This window comes from Macaca nemestrina, chromosome 3, assembly GCF_043159975.1.
Source record: "Macaca nemestrina isolate mMacNem1 chromosome 3, mMacNem.hap1, whole genome shotgun sequence".
NCBI lineage: Eukaryota > Metazoa > Chordata > Mammalia > Primates > Cercopithecidae > Macaca > Macaca nemestrina.
In genome coordinates this window covers 45174248-45192583 of record NC_092127.1, presented here as the reverse complement: position 1 = coordinate 45192583, position 18336 = coordinate 45174248, and positions in this window count along the sequence as shown.

The following is an 18336-nucleotide window of genomic DNA, read 5'->3' as shown; positions in this document are numbered from 1 at the left end:
CCTCTAAAGATTCTTGTGTATAATATTTGACATACAATTTAAAATTTCTAGGTTTGTGGAGAGACTGGAAAATGTGGCTGATAATCAAGGAAATAAAACATAATGGTAGGAGATCTTAGATGATTCAGATTAAAATTAGGATATAAGGGCTTTGAAATAATCAGTTCCAATATATCAAAGAAATTAAAGGAAAATAGATGAAAAGATGGAGAATTACAACAGAACATTGGAATTTACTATAAAGAACAAAATTAACAATCTATAACTACAAATATAATAGCTGAAAATAAGAACTTGAATAGTGGCACACTGATGTACAAAAGACAGCATAATTGAACTAAAAGACAGATAAATAGAAAATATCCAAATTGAAACACAAAGAAAAAAATATTTTTAAATACAGCTGAGTATAGGAAGAAATGTATCCAGTGTAAATGTTGAATTTACATGCCATTGAAATCCTAGAAGGAGATAAAAATGGAAAAGGAGAAAATGAGGCAGAAGCAATATCTGAAAAGGTAATATCCAAGATGCAAAGCTGATTAAAAAAAAAAAAATCAACCTGCAGATTCAATAGTCCTAAGGAGTCCCAAGCAGGAGAAATACAAAGAAAACTATACCTAGGCACATCATGGTCTAACAGCTGAAAACCAACAATAAGAAAATATTAAAAAAACAGCCAGGGCTGAGTGCAGTGGCTCATGCCTCTAATCCCAGCACTTTGGGAGGCCAAGGTGGGTGGATCACTTGAGGTCAGGAGTTCAAGACCAGCCTGATCAACACGGTGAAACCCCATCTCTGTGAAAAATACAAAATTAGCCCAGTGTGGTGGCAGGCACCTGTAATCCCAGCTACTTGGGAGGCTGAGGCAGGAGAATTGCTTGAACCCAGGAAGCAGAGGTTGTGTGAGCGGAGATTGTGCCATTGCACTCCAGCCTGGGAAACAACATTGAAACTCCGTCTCCAAACAAATGAACAAACAAAAACAGCCAGAAGAAAAACAACAACAACAACCCCACACACAACCTTTAAGGAAACAACAACAACATTGACAACTGACTTTGCAACACAAACTAGAGAATCCAGAAGAAAAAAGAGTAACATCTTGAAGCTGCTAGAAAAAAAATTTCAGCTATCTGAAGGCATTGACATATAATTTAAAAGGCAATGCAGGGCATCACATAGTGAGGCAGCTCACAACAGACAGCCAAACTGGCTTTTTAGCAGATTAACGCTCATAATAATTAGCCCACTCCTTCGATAACTCATCAATCCATGAATGGATTCATCCATTCAGGAATCAGAGCCCTCTTGACCCAATCACCTTCCAAAGATCCCACCTCTCAACACCGGTGTACTGGGACCAAGTTTCCAACACACTTTGGGGATGCATTCAAAACACAGTATATATGATAGAAGTAAAATATGTGACAATAATTACCCAAAGGACAAGAGGAGGGAAATAAATGGAGTTCAAGTATGGTAGTGGTCTTGCATTATTTAGGATGTGATAAAGTTACTAATTTTGGATAGACTATAGTAAATCAAAAATGCATAGTTTAATATTTATGATAGCCACTGAAAATTAATAAAATAATCTGTAACAAATAGGCCAATAAAGAAATAAAAATGGGATAAGGAAAATTTTTATTAATCTAAAAGTGGAGAAGAAAGGAGGAATGAAGGAATAAAGAAAAGATGGGGCAAACCAAAAAATAGTTAAATAGATATCTGAATTCCACTGTATTATTAATTACATTAACTGGACAACAAACTGCAAAATCTAGGAAGAATACGAAAACTACTGGTCTGCGTAAAAGGAATAAGTCTCAATTATATGCTATTAACAGAAGGGACAATTTTACTCTAAGGATACAAAAAGAAAAGTTTGCAGATAAAAGAATGAAAACGTATTATTTTACTTTTTTGAGATGGAGTCTCATTCTGTCACCCAGGCTGGAGTGCAGTGGTGCGATCTAGGCCTACTGCAACCTCCATCTTCCAGGTTGAAGCAATTCCCCTGCCTCAGCCTCTGAGTAGCTGGGATTACAGGTGCCTGTCACCACACCTAGCTAATTTTTGTATTTTTAGTAGAGATGGGGCTTTGCCATCTTGGCGAGGCTGGTCTTGAACTCCTGACCTCAGGTGATCTGCCTGCCTCTGCCTCCCAAAGTGCTGGGATTACAGGCGTGAACCACTGTGCCTGGCCAAATGAAAACATATTCTATTAAAAAATTAACACAAAGAAAGTTGCTGTAGCTATGTTACTATATGACATAGTAGACATTAAGGCAAGATGTATTATGACAGAAAAAGTTGAGCATTTCATATTGATTAAATGGTCAATTGAACAGAAAATTACAGTGACCCTAAACTTGTATATACAAAATAACGTAGCTTCAAGGTACATAAAGCAAAATTTGACAGTGTTAAAGAGGGATCAAACATATATATATGTTTTCATATATATTAAACATATATATATATATTTAGCAACAGATAAAGTGCTGAGAATAGAATGTTGGACAGGGAAACAAGGTCTTGCACTGAAGGAGTCTACTGTGTGACATAATAATGTTTTAACAGGTAAACATTTCCTACCACATTTGAATAAAAGTACTGTTCTAAGCACTATCATCATTCTAATTTTAAACAGAAGTTGAAGAAGTCTAATTGAGACATAATATCACTTGACTAACAATTGACAAAGTCAGGATAAGAAATAAGATCTTTCTGACTTAAGATGAGCTTTTAACCATTATATCAGCATTCAAATTCCAGAGACAATTCTCTTTTCAATTGGGAATGTATATAGAATGGTCAACATTTTATTTATTTAAATAAGAGCTTTAAAAAAGTAACTACTATCTGTTGTCACCATGATTTTGGTACAAAAAAAATATGAAGGATATAATTTCAGGTGGAAAGATAGCAATCCTTCCCTCCAAAATGATATTTATCAACATTTTACTGACATGTATAAATAAACAAATAATTTCTCCCTTTACTTTATCACAGACCAGTGAAAAGTTTACAACAGATCAACACTAATTCATTCTCTGGCTTTAGGGAACTGACCTAATGAACTATCAAAGGGTAAAATGCAATCAAAATTACATCATAATGCCTCAGCTAATGATAATGTAGTCAAATATAACATAAGACAACTTAAAAATACAAAGAAATACAGATTGAGGCCTACTACCTAATGGAAAGAAAGACAAACAATTTCCAAGCATTTATTCATTATTCAACATATCAAGTTCCTGCTCAGTTAGGAGAATAACGTTTAATAAGACTGACCTTAACTCTGCCTTCATGGAGCTTATTAGGTTTCATAGTCTGCAATCTTCAGGGTCTACTATCTAGTGGAAATCAGGTAAACTATTGGAACAGAACTTTGCCATTTATATTACTCTGGCCACTTGAGCAATTGCTTGCACTCTCAAAAGAACTGAGCTATGAATATCACTAAAATAATCACACTAGTTGAGCCATGGATTCCAACACCACCCAAAGCAAAAGTCCCTATATATTTACATATTTTCTATGTGTATATGTGTGCATGTGTGTGTATGTCATTTGCTCCTGTTTCAACTGTCATCTCGCTTCTCTAACTTGTCATTCCAGCCTTTCTGATTGATTCAAATGTCAACTTCATCAAATAGTAAATTCCTATATAGACTTGAGTTTACTCTAAACTCCCTTATTTTGATGTCTATTTTGTGTCAACACCAAATTGCACTAATTCCTATAACTATATAATATATTTTAAAATTACTTAGTGTAAGTTCTCTCTTAGTGATATCTTTTCCAAATTTCCTTTGAAATACACATGTATTCATTATTCTGTTGGGTTTCTTGCTGGAATTGCCATTAGTTTAAAAAGTAATTCATAAAGTCTTAGCAATGTTCTTCCTGCAAATTTTTGTTACAGGTACAGAAGGTTATTTTTTATTAACTTTTTGCAGACATTTTATTATTTTTTTAAAGATAATGATATAATATTAAGCTAAAATTCCATTAAGATAATTCTTCCTTGTACCAGGCTGAAGCAGTTCAAATACAGACACCCAGTGACTAAGGGCTTTTGTTTTCTTTGAGAGAAAGGTCCAAACTGGGGAAGGCTTCATGTCTTTTCTCACAGTCATGCCTGATCCTCTCCACCAAATCTGCACACAAAAGAGGCTCTCTCTGGTACCCTGCCCTGACCCTAATCCTTCTCATGACCATCCATAAAAGATCTAAGGAAAAGAACCTGTCAATGAATATGAACCCCCATACTCGACCTTTAGAAATGCATTAATATTTTAACTGATTTCTTCCTTTTCACTTGCATTTTCCTTCTATGCTTTGGCAAGCATAGGTAGGTCAATCATGGCATCCTTTCTTTCCAGGGGGCGGGTGGTTGTGAAGGTGCCCCTATTTAGATTTCGGACCACCTAATTGTTCCATAACCTCAATTCTCTAATGGCCTCAAGAGAAGCTGCAGTTTTATGGTTTATCTGACTTTTTCTCGTTGTCTCATTATAGAGGTAGTGTTCCTTCCAGCTTTCTACATTCCAGGCAAAAAAAGACCTCTGCCTCATTGTTTTGATGGATACAGTCTCTCATTGCCTCATAAATAACACAAAGATATTTACATTTAGGCTATATTTGCTGATACAGTTGTCCCTTGGTATCTGTGGGGGATTGGTTCCAGGACCACTGCAGACATCAAAATCTGTGGATGTCCAAATTCCTCAGTAGTACAGTTGGCCTTCCATATGCATAGGTTCTGCATCTGTGGATTCAGCCAAGAGAGGATCGAAAATATTTGGAAAAAAGAAAATTCCATAAAGTTTCAAAAAGCAAAACTTGAATTTGCCACACTTCGAGTAGTACATTGAATCCACATGAATGAAGTGATATCTAGGGATTGTATTAGGTATAGGTAATCTAGAGATGTTTATGGGACGATGTGTGTAAGTTATATGCAAATATTATATTATTTTATGTACAGATTTGAGCATACTCAGGTTTTGAAATCCACAGCATTTCTGAAACCTATCACCCATGGACACTGACAGATGACTCTATTTGCATATATAAATACACATATCCTCCCCTATACCTTAAATAATCTCAATTACTTATGATACTTAATACAATGTGTTATGTAAATAATTGTTATGTTGTGTTGTTTTTATTTGTATTATTTTTATTGCTGTATTATTTTTATTATACTAATATTATTTTAAAATATTTTTTATCCATATTTGGTTGAATCATGGTGGCAGAACCCGTGGATACAGAGAACTGCTTGCCATTTAGCACACTAGTCTGTTGGATGTACTAAGGTAAACTTATTTTTAAATCAATGTCACTTATCTATTAAAATAAACATTATGTAGAGCCACAGTATACAAAAGAAACCAAAGAGAAGCTGCCTCACTGAACAAGGTTGAGTGATCAGACCCACCCTCTCTACTCTTGTGGTGACCGCAGTGCTCCCTACATCTCAAAGAACATGGTATGAAACATTTTGCGTCACTGAAATATACCTTAGAAACTGGTCAAGAGGAACTGAGAACTAAGCTTGAGCATAGTCATTTCCAAACTTTTCTTGATTCCTCACCTCTATGTATGTATATGTACAACCAAGAAATATTTTAAACATAGGATATTTTTAAAAATATAATAGAAGTTCTTGCGCTGTCTTCCCACCTCTCATTGGAGTATCTCCCACATTCTCTGGAGGACAATCACCACCAACTTTTAGCAAATGTTTGTCAGATTTACTCTCTGCAGTAGAAGTAGACTACTTCCTCCTTCCATATGCCTCTGTTCCTCTCAGTCTTACAATACTGGGCCTATTGATTTCTCCCAAATGTAGCCCAGTCCAATCTAAAGAACTGGGCCAATAGGGTCTTGGATGCAAAGGAAGAAAAGCAGCCTGGATTCCCTCACTGGTGGAATGTAGAACTGAATTGACTTCCTTGGGGTGGGCTTCTATATTGTGCCCTGTGATATTCCTGCTTTCTGACTAACTGATGCTGACCACGCCTCCCATGCTTCTGAAATTTTATTCCATTTCTCATTGATAGCCACTGCTGGTAAGATGGAACTCAAATGGGAATTTCTGAACACAATTCAAGGAAGGAAGAAGGAAAAAGCAGGTGAGAGGGACAACAGATGAGAATGAGAATTCCTTTTGACATCCAGCTAATTCCGCAGATTTTATAGAAGAGACATCTGTAAGTATACTACATACGTCTGAAACCACTTGTCTTAGAATTTTACATCTACTCAGTTTATCATTGTCTATTTTACAATGGAAAAAGCTATAGTTAAAATAAGCTGGAGACTTCCTGCTATAGTTTAAGATGCATTACAGGTCAATCAGGCAGCTCTCGCAGAAAGGATGTACCCAAAGTGTGAACCATAGAACAGACTACTGTGCAAAATGATTGTCAAGGACAGCCTAAATAATAGATGCTATGATTTCGGAAAAGAGTAAATTATAAAGTTACAACAGGAGAACAATATCTGTCAGTGATAAATAGGTAATATTTTGGTTTAAAGCCACTTAGGAAATGGAAAAGACTTTTCAGATTAGTCTCATCCTGAAAGTTATTCATTTCCTCCAGAAGATAAAGAAAGATATCATTGTATTCACCATGGCAGCACTGGGAAAATCAAAGGCAGTATGTATCAGTGGTCAGAGCTGGCATGTACAGTTGTGCACTCTGTTCACTGAACAACTCTAAGGGGACTAATTTCCACCAGAATTGTATGCATACCATATGACTACATCATGGTTCATATGTGTGCTATTGACTTGAACAGAATATTTTGGAATCCTGGCCTGCCCTCTACTAATCCTATAATCTTGGGGGAGTTATTTAACCTCTCTGTGCTTCTATTTTATTATCTATCAAATAATAAGAAAAATTTCCCTTATAGGCTAGTTGTGAATATTAAATGGAATAATAGTAAAAAAAAAGGTTTTTTCTACTTTTTTATTTAATTTTTATTATTATTATTATTTTTGAGATGAGTTCTCGCTGTCGCCCAGGCTGGAGTGCAGTGGCGCAACTTTGGCTCACTGCCTGCAACCTCTGCCTCCCAGGTTCAAGTGATTCTCCTTCCTCAGCCTTTTGAGTAGCTGGGATTACAGGCGTATGTGACCACACCTGGCTTATTTTTGTATTTTTAGTAGAGACGGCATTTCACCATGTTGGCCAGGCTGGTCTCGAACTCCTGGCCTTAAGTGATCTGCCCACCTCAAACTCCCAAAGTGCTGGGATTATAGGCATGAGCCACCACACCAGGCCATAAAAAGTTTTTAATCCAGTGCAGTGGTCAGAATAATAATTCCCCCAAAGATATCCACGTCCTAATCCCCTGAACCTGTGATATGTTATATTACAGAAGGAAATTAAAGTTGCAGATGAAATAAAGGTGGCCAGTTGACTAGCCTTAAAATAAGAATATTATCCAGGATTATCTGGATGGGCCCAGTATAATCATGTGGGAAGCAAACAGGAAAGCAGAAGAGTGGGTCAGAGAGAGAAGCAACAAGAGAAAGAGGGCGAGAGATTTGAAGCATGAGAGGGAGTCAACCTACCATTGCTGGCTGAAGACAAAAGAAGGGGCCATGAGCCAAAAAATGTGGGTAGCCTCTAGAAGAAAGGTGTCCAGTCTTTTGGCTTTCCTGGGCTACACTGGAAGAATTGTCTTGGATCACCCATAAAATACATGAACACTAACAAAGTTGAGGAACTTAAATTTAAAAAAAAAAAAAAAAAAAAAAGCAAAAAAAAACTCATAATGTTTTAAGAAAGTTTACGAATTTGTGTTGGGTTACATTCAAAGCCATCCTGGGCCACACGCAGCCCACAGACCGTGGGTTGGACAAGCTTGCTCTAGAAGCTGAGAACCTTCCTCAGCTAAAAAGCCAGCAAGAAAACAGGGGCTTTAATCCTACAATTGCAAGGAGCAGAATTCTGCCAAAAATCTAAGTGAGCAATGAAAGGGATTCTTCCCCAGATCCTCCGGAAAGGAATGCAGTCTGCTGACACCTTGGCTTTAACCCAGTGAGATCTTTTTTGGACTTCTGATCCAAAGAACTTTAAATGCATATTATTGTAAGCCATCAAGTTTGTGACAATTTACAGTAGCAATAGAAAACTAAAACTATACCCATTTATGTGATTGCTACTATTGTTGTTGTTTATTCATTTACTCAATCTTTAAAAATATCCACTGAGAGTCTACTATGTGCTAGGCACTGTTCTAAGCACTGGGATACCACAAGAAACAAACTGGTGAGAGTCTTGCCATTCTAAAAATAGCCTCTCAGTACAATATAACCATATAACTAGAGCAAGGGGCAGGGAAGCACAGGAAGTAGCTGCAGGCAGCTTGCTGAGTATGCGGTTGGAGTATGAGTATCCTCCACATCTGCAGGATTCACATCTGCAGATTCAACCAATCACAGATTGAAAATATTTTTGTAAATGGATAGTTGTATCTGTATTGAGTATGTACAGACTTTTTGGTTTCGTCATTATTCCCTAAATACTATAATAAACACCTAGTTACATAGCATTTACACTGTACTATGTAGAAAATAATTTAGAGATAAAGTACATAGGTTGTATCCAAATACTATGCCATTTATATAAGACACTTGAGCATCTGCAGGTTTTGTTATCTTGGCAGGGGTGGGAGGTGGTTTTGAAACCAATTCTCCCATAGATACTGAGAGACAACTGTATTATCTAAGAAAACAAACCTTTAGAAATAAAGGTAATGAATGGTGAGCAATTGTGGACAAAGAAGTTGAGAATTCTCTAAATTCAGTTTCTTAAAGGCACTAATACCAGTAAGTGAAAATATTATAACAAAAAAAAGTATAGGAAGAGGATTATTTCACAGTTTGATAAATGAAGAATGTGGTCTAGTCAATGCAAAGACATTTCAGTAAGATTTTACATGGATAAAAGTGACAGTAAGGTGAAGCTATATTTTATATTGAAGAGTATTTACAGTTTATTGGGTGTTTAATTAACCTTAAGTTAATTGCTTCATAAAGTGTAAATAGTTCTCATTTTATTTTATGAATTTTTTCATTCCAAATCATTTTGCTTTAATTGAGCACACATTTTTAAAACTCCTCAGAACCATTATAGATTTCAATTCACTGAGTCAAATCACAGAATTATGTTTTGTCTAGTCTAAGCATTTGCATATGTGTTATGTCCTTGTATTTTCACAAACATTCTGTGAAATATTTTACCTCCATTTTACTGATCAGAAACCAGGCACAGTTAGAAAGTGAGGAATGATTCAAACAGATACTGATGGACATTTCACAGTTTACACTAAAATTTTGAACTTTGTAAAGACAGGAAAAGGGGTTTCATAGTGACCAAGGATATCAGCTCCTTTCCTCTGGAGCTAACTTCCAAGGTAAAAAGCAAGAAAATGCAGCACAAGTGATCACTTTCATCTCTACTAAAAGCTATGGAGATGCCTGCCAAAATAAAGAAACCCACCCCATTCAGTGCTGCAAATCTTTCAGTTTAAACTTCTGGTGGCAAAGGAAACAGCACCAATTTGCAACATTCCAGTGCTCTGAGTTGGTTTCTGGAGTCTATGTTGGCTCTGCAAGGAGAATGAATTGATGTCATGGTCCTTCGTTACTTTTAATAAACTCTGGAATTAATAAAGGATCTTGAGAAATGAACTAATGGTGAAGGTTTGGAAGGAGGAAGTCGTCAACCTAGAAGTTAAGTAATCACAGGCTTACTGTTGTCTTATGTTGATGGAATATCTATGTATTAATACTACAAGGCAACACAAGAAGAATGTTTTCACCAGATATGTATACTTTTCTCTCTTTTAAATAAGAAATTGTTTTCTTTGGACAACTTGGCAAAAACTAATCATCTGTCAGTGATGCTATAATGGGTGGTTTGGGGACATGTTTTTAAGGTTAGGTTTCTTGCAAAAAGTGACACTTGAAGAAACTTTTAAGCAAGCAAGAGAGAATTACTTGATGGACAGAACATGATAGATTTATCTTAGGTCTACAAAAAGCAGAGGGCTCAGAAAAGAAGAAACCAGAAGGAGACCATTTTGCGCAAGTAAACTGTATAGTATTGTAAGCAGAGATTGAGGAAATTGATGCAAGTATTTTGAAAGCCCATGAGACCACCTAAACATTTGATGGTAGGAAATACTTCAATGAAAGCATATCCATTTTGTGCAATATTATATACCATTAAAATCATGTTTTTGAGGATTATTTAACGGTACTAGAAATTATTTATGATATAATGTTACTTGAAAGAGAAAGCAGGATATACATTTCATATTCAGGATAACAGCAGTTTTATTATACATATGCCCACCCACCAACATGCACACATGCATACCTTATCAGAAGGTGTTACAAATATACAAATGAAACATTAATCTGTCTTGAGCAGGATAGGGAATGTATTGATAATATAACTGAACAATTCAAGGATAAAATTGGCTTCAAAGGTTGATCCAAGTCCAAATGTGGTGCCAGGGCTCCATTGCTCACACTGCATTTTTCTGCTCTAGTTTTGTGCCTTTGCTCTCATTTGCAGGTAGGTCCTGCCCTAAAGCATAGAGAGGCTGCACGTACTCTCATTCAAGTTAGGTGGGGAAGAGGGTTTGAACAGGGTCCTGGTTTGTTTGTCTTGTTTCTTGTTCCCAACCCTGAACCCATCCCGGTAGCTAAGAGGGTATAACACCTCTTACCACCCTCCCCAACCAGAGGTGAGGTAAGTTCCAGCCAAATCACATGGATAGGAGATTCAGGTGACCTTTAAGAAAGGGGAATGGAAGGGTGGGTGGCGAAGCAACAAACAAATGTTTGCTACTCATACTCTCACACAGGGAATAATTGGAAGAAAGGATACCCCAATTTTAATTGGTTGCCATGGATTATACATATACACAAACACACACACATATACATATTTAATGTGGATTACAGATGATTTTATATGACTTCACAAGCTTATTTTTAAGAATATTCCAATAATTACATATGATCTGAGAAATAAATTACAAAACTCCCTAAAACCAAAGGTGCACATTTCTAGCTTATCAATAAAGCCAGGTCATTTATAGATTTATAGTTTTAAATACTTCTATATGGATGTATATTGTTTTATGCATATAGTTTTATAACTGTACATATAGTTTTATACGTTTTTATATGTGGACAGATAGATATACATTATTTATAAAATAATATACATTTTAAAGTTCAGGACCAAGTAGTAAAAGGTTCTGAAAAGTGTTTGAGACCATGGGAGAGGTAGTGAAGAGCGTGACTTCATCAAGCAATAGTGGAGAAATGTTATTTTTGCAGTATGTTTTTGATTAATGTTAATAGGTATCATTAATCATAATTAATATTTTGTAGCAAATGGTTAAATAATTATAGTCAGGAACTTCAAAAACTTTATTTAAAAAAAATCACTCAGAGAATGTCATGTACTGGCCTGTGCCTGGGCTTTCCCAAGCTATTTCTCCTCTAGTCCCACCTGTCTCTATGTCATTGTTAGCCCGTTGCCAATGGTCTCCCCACAAAAGAAAGCAACACACACACACACACACACACACACACACACACACACACACACACCCTAGTAAGGTAGTTTTATTGGAATTCTTGTGGACAAATGGAGAATGGAGGTCTATCACATAGGACGGCTTTATAGACATTCGCATTTACCCTTCTCCACACATTCCCAAAAAGCTCTCTCCCTTGGCAGCTGTCTCATCCCTTCTAGCTCACTCAACCTGTCAGTCTGCATCTATTTTTCTTTTCTTTTCCACCTCCTCCATCTCTTCTGCAGCCACATGGCTTCAGCCCCTACCACCCTAGGACACTTCCTCTAGGTTAAGAGTCAAAATGCAAATGCCTACAGGAGCCAGGTGGGCAACATAAAGAAAAGAGCAGAAATTCCAGGTACCAAAGACTAGCAGGGACTATGGCAAACCAGACAATGAATGCCTCATAAAGCACTTGGTGCCTGTAGGGATGAGGATCCTGTATTCACTGGTTCCTGACTGTCAAAGAGACACTGGAAATTGGATCTTTAACATCTTTGAAAAATACCACATGGTCGGCTGGACGTGGTGGCTCACGCCTGTAATCCCAGCACTTTGGGAGGCCGAGGCAGGCGGATCACGAGGTCAGGAGATCGAGACCATCTTGGCTAACACGGTGAAACCCCATCTCTACTAAAAATACAAAAAATTAGCCAGGTGTGGTGGTGGGCGCCTGTAGTCCCAGCTACTCGGGAGGCTGAGGCAGGAGAATGGCGTGAACCTGGGAGGCAGAGCTTGCAGTGAGCAGAGATGGTGCCACTGCAATCCAGCCTGGGTGACAGAGCAAGACTCTGTCTCAAAAACAAACCAAACAAACAAAAAAAAAAACCGCATGGTCAAGGAAAATGAAATGTATTTGCCAGCCAGGTGAAACCCATGAGCTACCAGTTTGCAACCTCGTCCCTAGATCTCTCCATTTGTCTTCCTAAGTGGGCCAAGTTAGCCCTCTCTTGGTGTCCTTCATTTTATAAGCAAACATTAACCACTGCTCAGGGTAAATGTCAATGACTCATCACTTAGCGTGTGTGTGTGTGTGTGTGTGTGTGTGTGTGTGTGTGGGTGGCATGGCAGGTATAAGGTTATAGACACCAAAACTCTCCAACACAGCAGTGCATCTTACAGCAAGAATAATCTAAGGATCAGGAAAGCTGGTTCTACTTCCTATTTAGCCACTTCCTAGTTTTGCTCTTCTATCCCATGCCTATAATACCAAGGTAAATGCTGAAATGCCTTAAACACTAAAATTAAATGTACTATGTTGTACACATTTCCTTTCATGTCCTTTGTTTCCACTGGGGTGGAAATATACTAATGAGCCAAACATCATTCTATCATCAATGATTGGTGGGATCTGGGAGGTATCAGTGTGTGTCCAAGCTGCTCTGATGGACATTGTATGAGTGAAGTAAGACTGAAGAATCGATGCCCAGAAGCAATGGCTTAAAAAATTTTTTTTGACCACGTATCAGTCAGGATTTAGTCAAAAAAATAAAAATCGCATTAGATCTTCAAACAGAGGAATTGGTTACTTGAGTATGGAAAGGCTGAAAGAACAGAAAAGGAACACTATAATAATATCTAGAGATAACAGCAGGAATTAGTCCATGCCTTGAGAAAGAGGGACAGAAAGTAGAAGGTGGGTTACTGTAACCAGAAGATGGAGGGGCTCCAAAGAGCTGATGTTTATAGCTTTGAAGAGGGAGTGGCATGTGACTTCTGTTGGTATCTCTGCTGCTAGAGGTCTGACAGAAGCTGAAAGGAGTTGAAAGAAGCTGGAGTCTGCAGTCAGTGCAGCTGCTGGAAACATGCTGAGGGAAACAGAAACATAGAAAGGAAGCCTCTTCTCTTTCCCTGACCTTCTCCTCCACCTGCAGAAAGAACCAGCTGGCAAAGGAGGGTCCCAATGCCAACATCACAGAGCAGTGTAGGGAGGTGTGGATTTGGAGTTGAGAGACAATAGGGAGATAACCGGCACAGATAGAGCCACAATAAAAAATGTAGATCACATCAGGACTCGGCGCACAGCATTTGCATGCATGTCCAACTGAAACAAGCTTCACGAACAAATGGGATGCACTGTATCTTATTTTCTATTCTATTCTGTGCCATTTTAATTATTAAAATGCTGGTTACGCTCCCCTACGTGATTTCATAATCCACTAATGCCTTAGAGGAGTCTCAAATCTAAAAAAGAAGTGAAAGATTCTGAGACTCCATGAACGCAAAGTGTATGTGGTCGAGATGAAGAAGGATGTGCATCAAATTCAAACAAAAGTCTGAGCAACTTGAAAAATGCAGGGAAAGTATGAGAAGATTTGATTTTCTAATTTCAGAGTAGTCTTTGCAAGAAAACAGAGAATATCATTGTGGTAAAGTCAGCAAGATCACATTTTAATTTTGACCCTGCCTTCCTCATCAACATTACAGATGTCAGTTTGCAAGTAACATATGACATAGATGTTTACATGCTGGGTGGTACTGAAATACTTAATGTCCTTTTTAGAGTCAGCATTTATCAGCATGGCGACACGTGGAAATTAGGTTTGTTTTCTTTAGTTGGTATTAGGAAAATCACAGTGCTGTCCACCGGATGGCATAAAAGTCACTAAAAACAGATTCTTCTTTTTTATTTCTGGGGTAATTAATCTAAAAGAGTAGACTCGTATGGCCCAAAAACACAATAGGATTGCATTATTTCCTTTTAGTTATTATTAGCTATTATCTAGTATAAGTCAATCTTTCATATATATATATATGTTCATTAATAATTCAAATACTGAATTTGATCTTTATGAAGAGATTTGGATATCAATACTATTACAAACACAAATTCTACCATCTCCCCAAAAGTAGACCAGAAATTTGGAGAGAAATCCAATTAAAATATGCTATAGCAAAGGCAAATTAAAAGCAACATAGATGGTTTGACTCATAGAGTTAATAGAGTCGTTTATGTTTAAAACCTGGAAGACTGGGCACGGTGGTTCACACCTATAATCCTAGCATTTTGGGAGGCTGAGGTAAAATTTTTTTTAAATATCAACACAAAAGTTTCCAACCATCCAATTAAACAGATAATCTGTTTACGTTGGGGAGGAGAAGAATGCCGTAACTCTGATGTGTGTGTGTTTATACATGCATGTGTAAAGACAGTGTGTGTAGGCCAGGCACGGTGGCTCGCGCCTGTAATCCCAGCACTTTGGGAGGCCGAGGCGGGCAGATCACGAGGTCAGGAGATCGAGACCATCCTGGCTAACACATGGTGAAACCCCGTCCCTACTAAAAATACAAAAAATTAGCCGGGGGTGGTGGTGGGCGCCTGTAGTCCCAGCTACTCAGGAGGCTGAGGCAGGAGAATGGCGTGAACCCAGGAGGCAGAGTTTGCAGTGAGCTGAGATCACGCCACTGCACTCCAGCCTGAGCCACAGAGTGAGACTCTTTGTCAAAAAAAAAAAAAAAAAAAAGAGAGAGAGAGAGTGTGTGTACATGCGTGTGTAAAATAACACCGGTATTCAAAGGAACAGGTACAAGTTTAGGAAGAACAGGCCATGTTCACTTGGTGGTATATACCCAGACCCTGTTTGTTGATGTCAGTAAACTTAGTACCTTTTTTCCTTGGGCCAGAGAAGATGTCATCAGACTATGAATCTGAATTGCTTTTTCTCTTTTTCTTATTGATATTTAAGAATATGAAAGAAAAATGTCTTTGTATCCAAAAGTATTGTGATGAAGCTTAGCTGTAAATTTCAAATGCTGGTATTTCTCAGCTGTTATGTTTTAACAAAATCTCTATCAGCCAACCTACTGCTCACAAATCAGCAATATCTCTTGTATAAAATAGTTCCTGAAGCAAAGAAAAAATTTAAAATATGCAATCTCTTTAGAGGTTTCACATCTTACTGTATTTCATTGGGTTTGTGACATCATTTTGTGCCCTATTTTAAGATCACATTAGAAAAACCAAAAAGGAAAAAAGATTGTATTAGATATGTATATATGTAAGTACATGATAATTAAATTTGACTTACCCCAAATGCTTTGAGATAAGGGATGACAAAATGAAGAGTAACAAAATCAGAGTTCAGAGTCATGTCCCTTAGAAAGTTACGGGACGTTTTGGGCTTCATTTGCCGTATCTGTATGAATTGTAATACTGCTTTTGTAAGTTTGTTGTAAGGATTGAATTGTAAAACATATGAAGGTCCCTGGCTTTGTTATACCTTAAACAATTTTCTGAGATTCACATTTATTGCTTTAATAGGATATCAAGAAAAATGAAGTAATTATCTGAGATGCAGAATGCTGTTGATCTGAGCATGGACATTTGTTCCTCCTCCCCTGAGAGGTCAGTTCTTATTTTTCTCATGAATCAAATCTATTTAATTCCCATGACCTCTCTCTGATTGGAAGAGTGTACTTACAGACAACAGCAAAGAATTATGGCATCTCAGCTATTATCACATTCTAATCATAGCTTCTTGCATTTGAGGCTTATGATACAAGGCAGAATTAGAAATGTCAGTTTCTTGAGGTTCAAAAATCAGTTTCATATTTGCTGTCTTGGCAGCAGCCAAAAAGGACAAATTAATAAAACATTATCTACAGTACTAAAAAATTGGGGGGTGGGCAGAGAGTGGAGATTTACGTCATCCATTAATCAGTGACCTAACCAGAAAAACATTAGTGAATGATTAAAGAAAGATGACCCTAAGGGACTTCAGGGGGATTCAGACAGGCTTTTGTCAAAGCCCCCAAATCTAATGTAATTTCAGGCTGGCCTCAAAATTCAATTTGTGTGGAACCTCTAAGTCATCTATTCCGCAACGACATACAGCATAATTGCATTTGAACAGCTTCCAGCACAGCACTGAGAAAATGTCTTGTTCCGGGCCCTCAGTGCCCACGAGGAAGGCGGTCCAGATGACCACACAGGAGGACAGGCTCAGTAACAGAGTCTGCTGATCCCACCTGCTGACCGTTGCCCTCCACAGGAAGCACATGTTTCTGCTTAATTCCTGCCAGCTTTTGGCTGTCAGGTAGGGCATCTGCAACAGGCAGTTCCCGAGGGCTGCCACCTGGTGCTGTCAGTCGGCTTCAGACCAACAAGGAAAAGGGGAGGCATTCATCGATGTGCTTATTTTTCTGTGTTTAGAGTATTTCTTGGGACTTAGAGTTTTCACTTGGCAAGTTAACTGGTCTCTTTAGTTAGGAGAGAAAAAAAGGAATTTTGCTTGCTTTCCCTTAACTCAGAGTTCCCTTCTTTGGAAAAGCTATTTTGTAATACCTGGTTCACCCTCATTAAGTGTCTGCAGCTTCTCCACAGTACTGAATGGTTGCTTGAAAATATACTTAAAAGTTATATTCTAATCATCATAATTTGAGAAATTGTCATTCAATCCCATTATTTTTTAATGTGTAGTTACAAACAATCACAAATAGTCTATTACAAAGTTAGTGTTTCAGTCCCATTGGAAAGATTAGACAAAAATAAAACAAAAATAAATGTCGCAGGAGGAAGATGGAACATTCCTTAGAAAATACCATTTTTGGCTCCTGTCTCAGTAGTTTATAGCATGCAAAGAAATAGAAGATGTTCAGTGAATGTCAACAGTTAGATGGTATTTCAACCCCAAAAACACTGCTTGTTTTGATCCAAAATCAACTTATATTCAATTTTCACTCGTACCTTTCATTTTACATCTACAAATGCAGTACAACTTTCCATAAAGCCAATTTGATGTAGTGAAACTGATTGAAGAAGAAGCATGATTTGCTTTTACCAGACTGCTTTAAGTAGTAGCCTAACTGTGAATACGAATTAGCATTTGGATAAGAAGGAAACTACTACCCTGAAGTCTTAGTCCGTCTGGGCTGCTAGAACAAATGCCATAGACTGGGTCATACAGACACAATAGAAATGTGTTGCTTACAGGTCTGGAGATGGGGAGGTTCAAGATCAAGGTGCCAGCAGATATGGTGTCTAGTGAGGGCTCTCTCTGCTTCAATGATGATGCCCACTACTTGTGTCCTCATATGGCAGAAGGACAAAAGGCCTCCCTCAAGTTTGTTTTATAAGGATAAGAATCCCATTCATGAGGGTTCTGCCCTCATGACCTAAACACCTCACAAAGACTCCAATCTCTTACTACCATGGCCTTAGGGGTTAGTTTTCAACATATGAATTGTAAAGGGCACAAACATTCAGACCACAGCACCTAGTTTGACACAGATATTTTCATTAGTGGCTTTTTGTTTGGCTTATCCCACCCACTGATGACTGACAAAACTGATAATGATAATAAAAAGTTTAAAGATGTTGGGTTAATAATAGTATCAGTAGTAATAGGAAAAGTTAGATGTACTCAAATACTGGGTTTAGTTTTTATATCTAAGCACCTATAGGGTTTTTTTTTCTTTTCTTTCCAAAAAAGTATGTGCCCAAGCACATATTTACATTGCTGCTAGAAAAATTAGCTTTATCTCTTTAGCTTCATATATTTCCCATTGGAGCAAATCCTTCCATCATGTGATGTTTTTTGATAACAGGGAATATTTGAGGAGCATAGCCACCACACTATGGCAGAACAGACTGTTCTGAACTTCAAAAATATATTACTATGGAAATAGGTGTCCAAAAAGTCAAGTGGAAATTGCCATGAGTGTATGTCTTGTTTAATGACATTTTTAACGCTG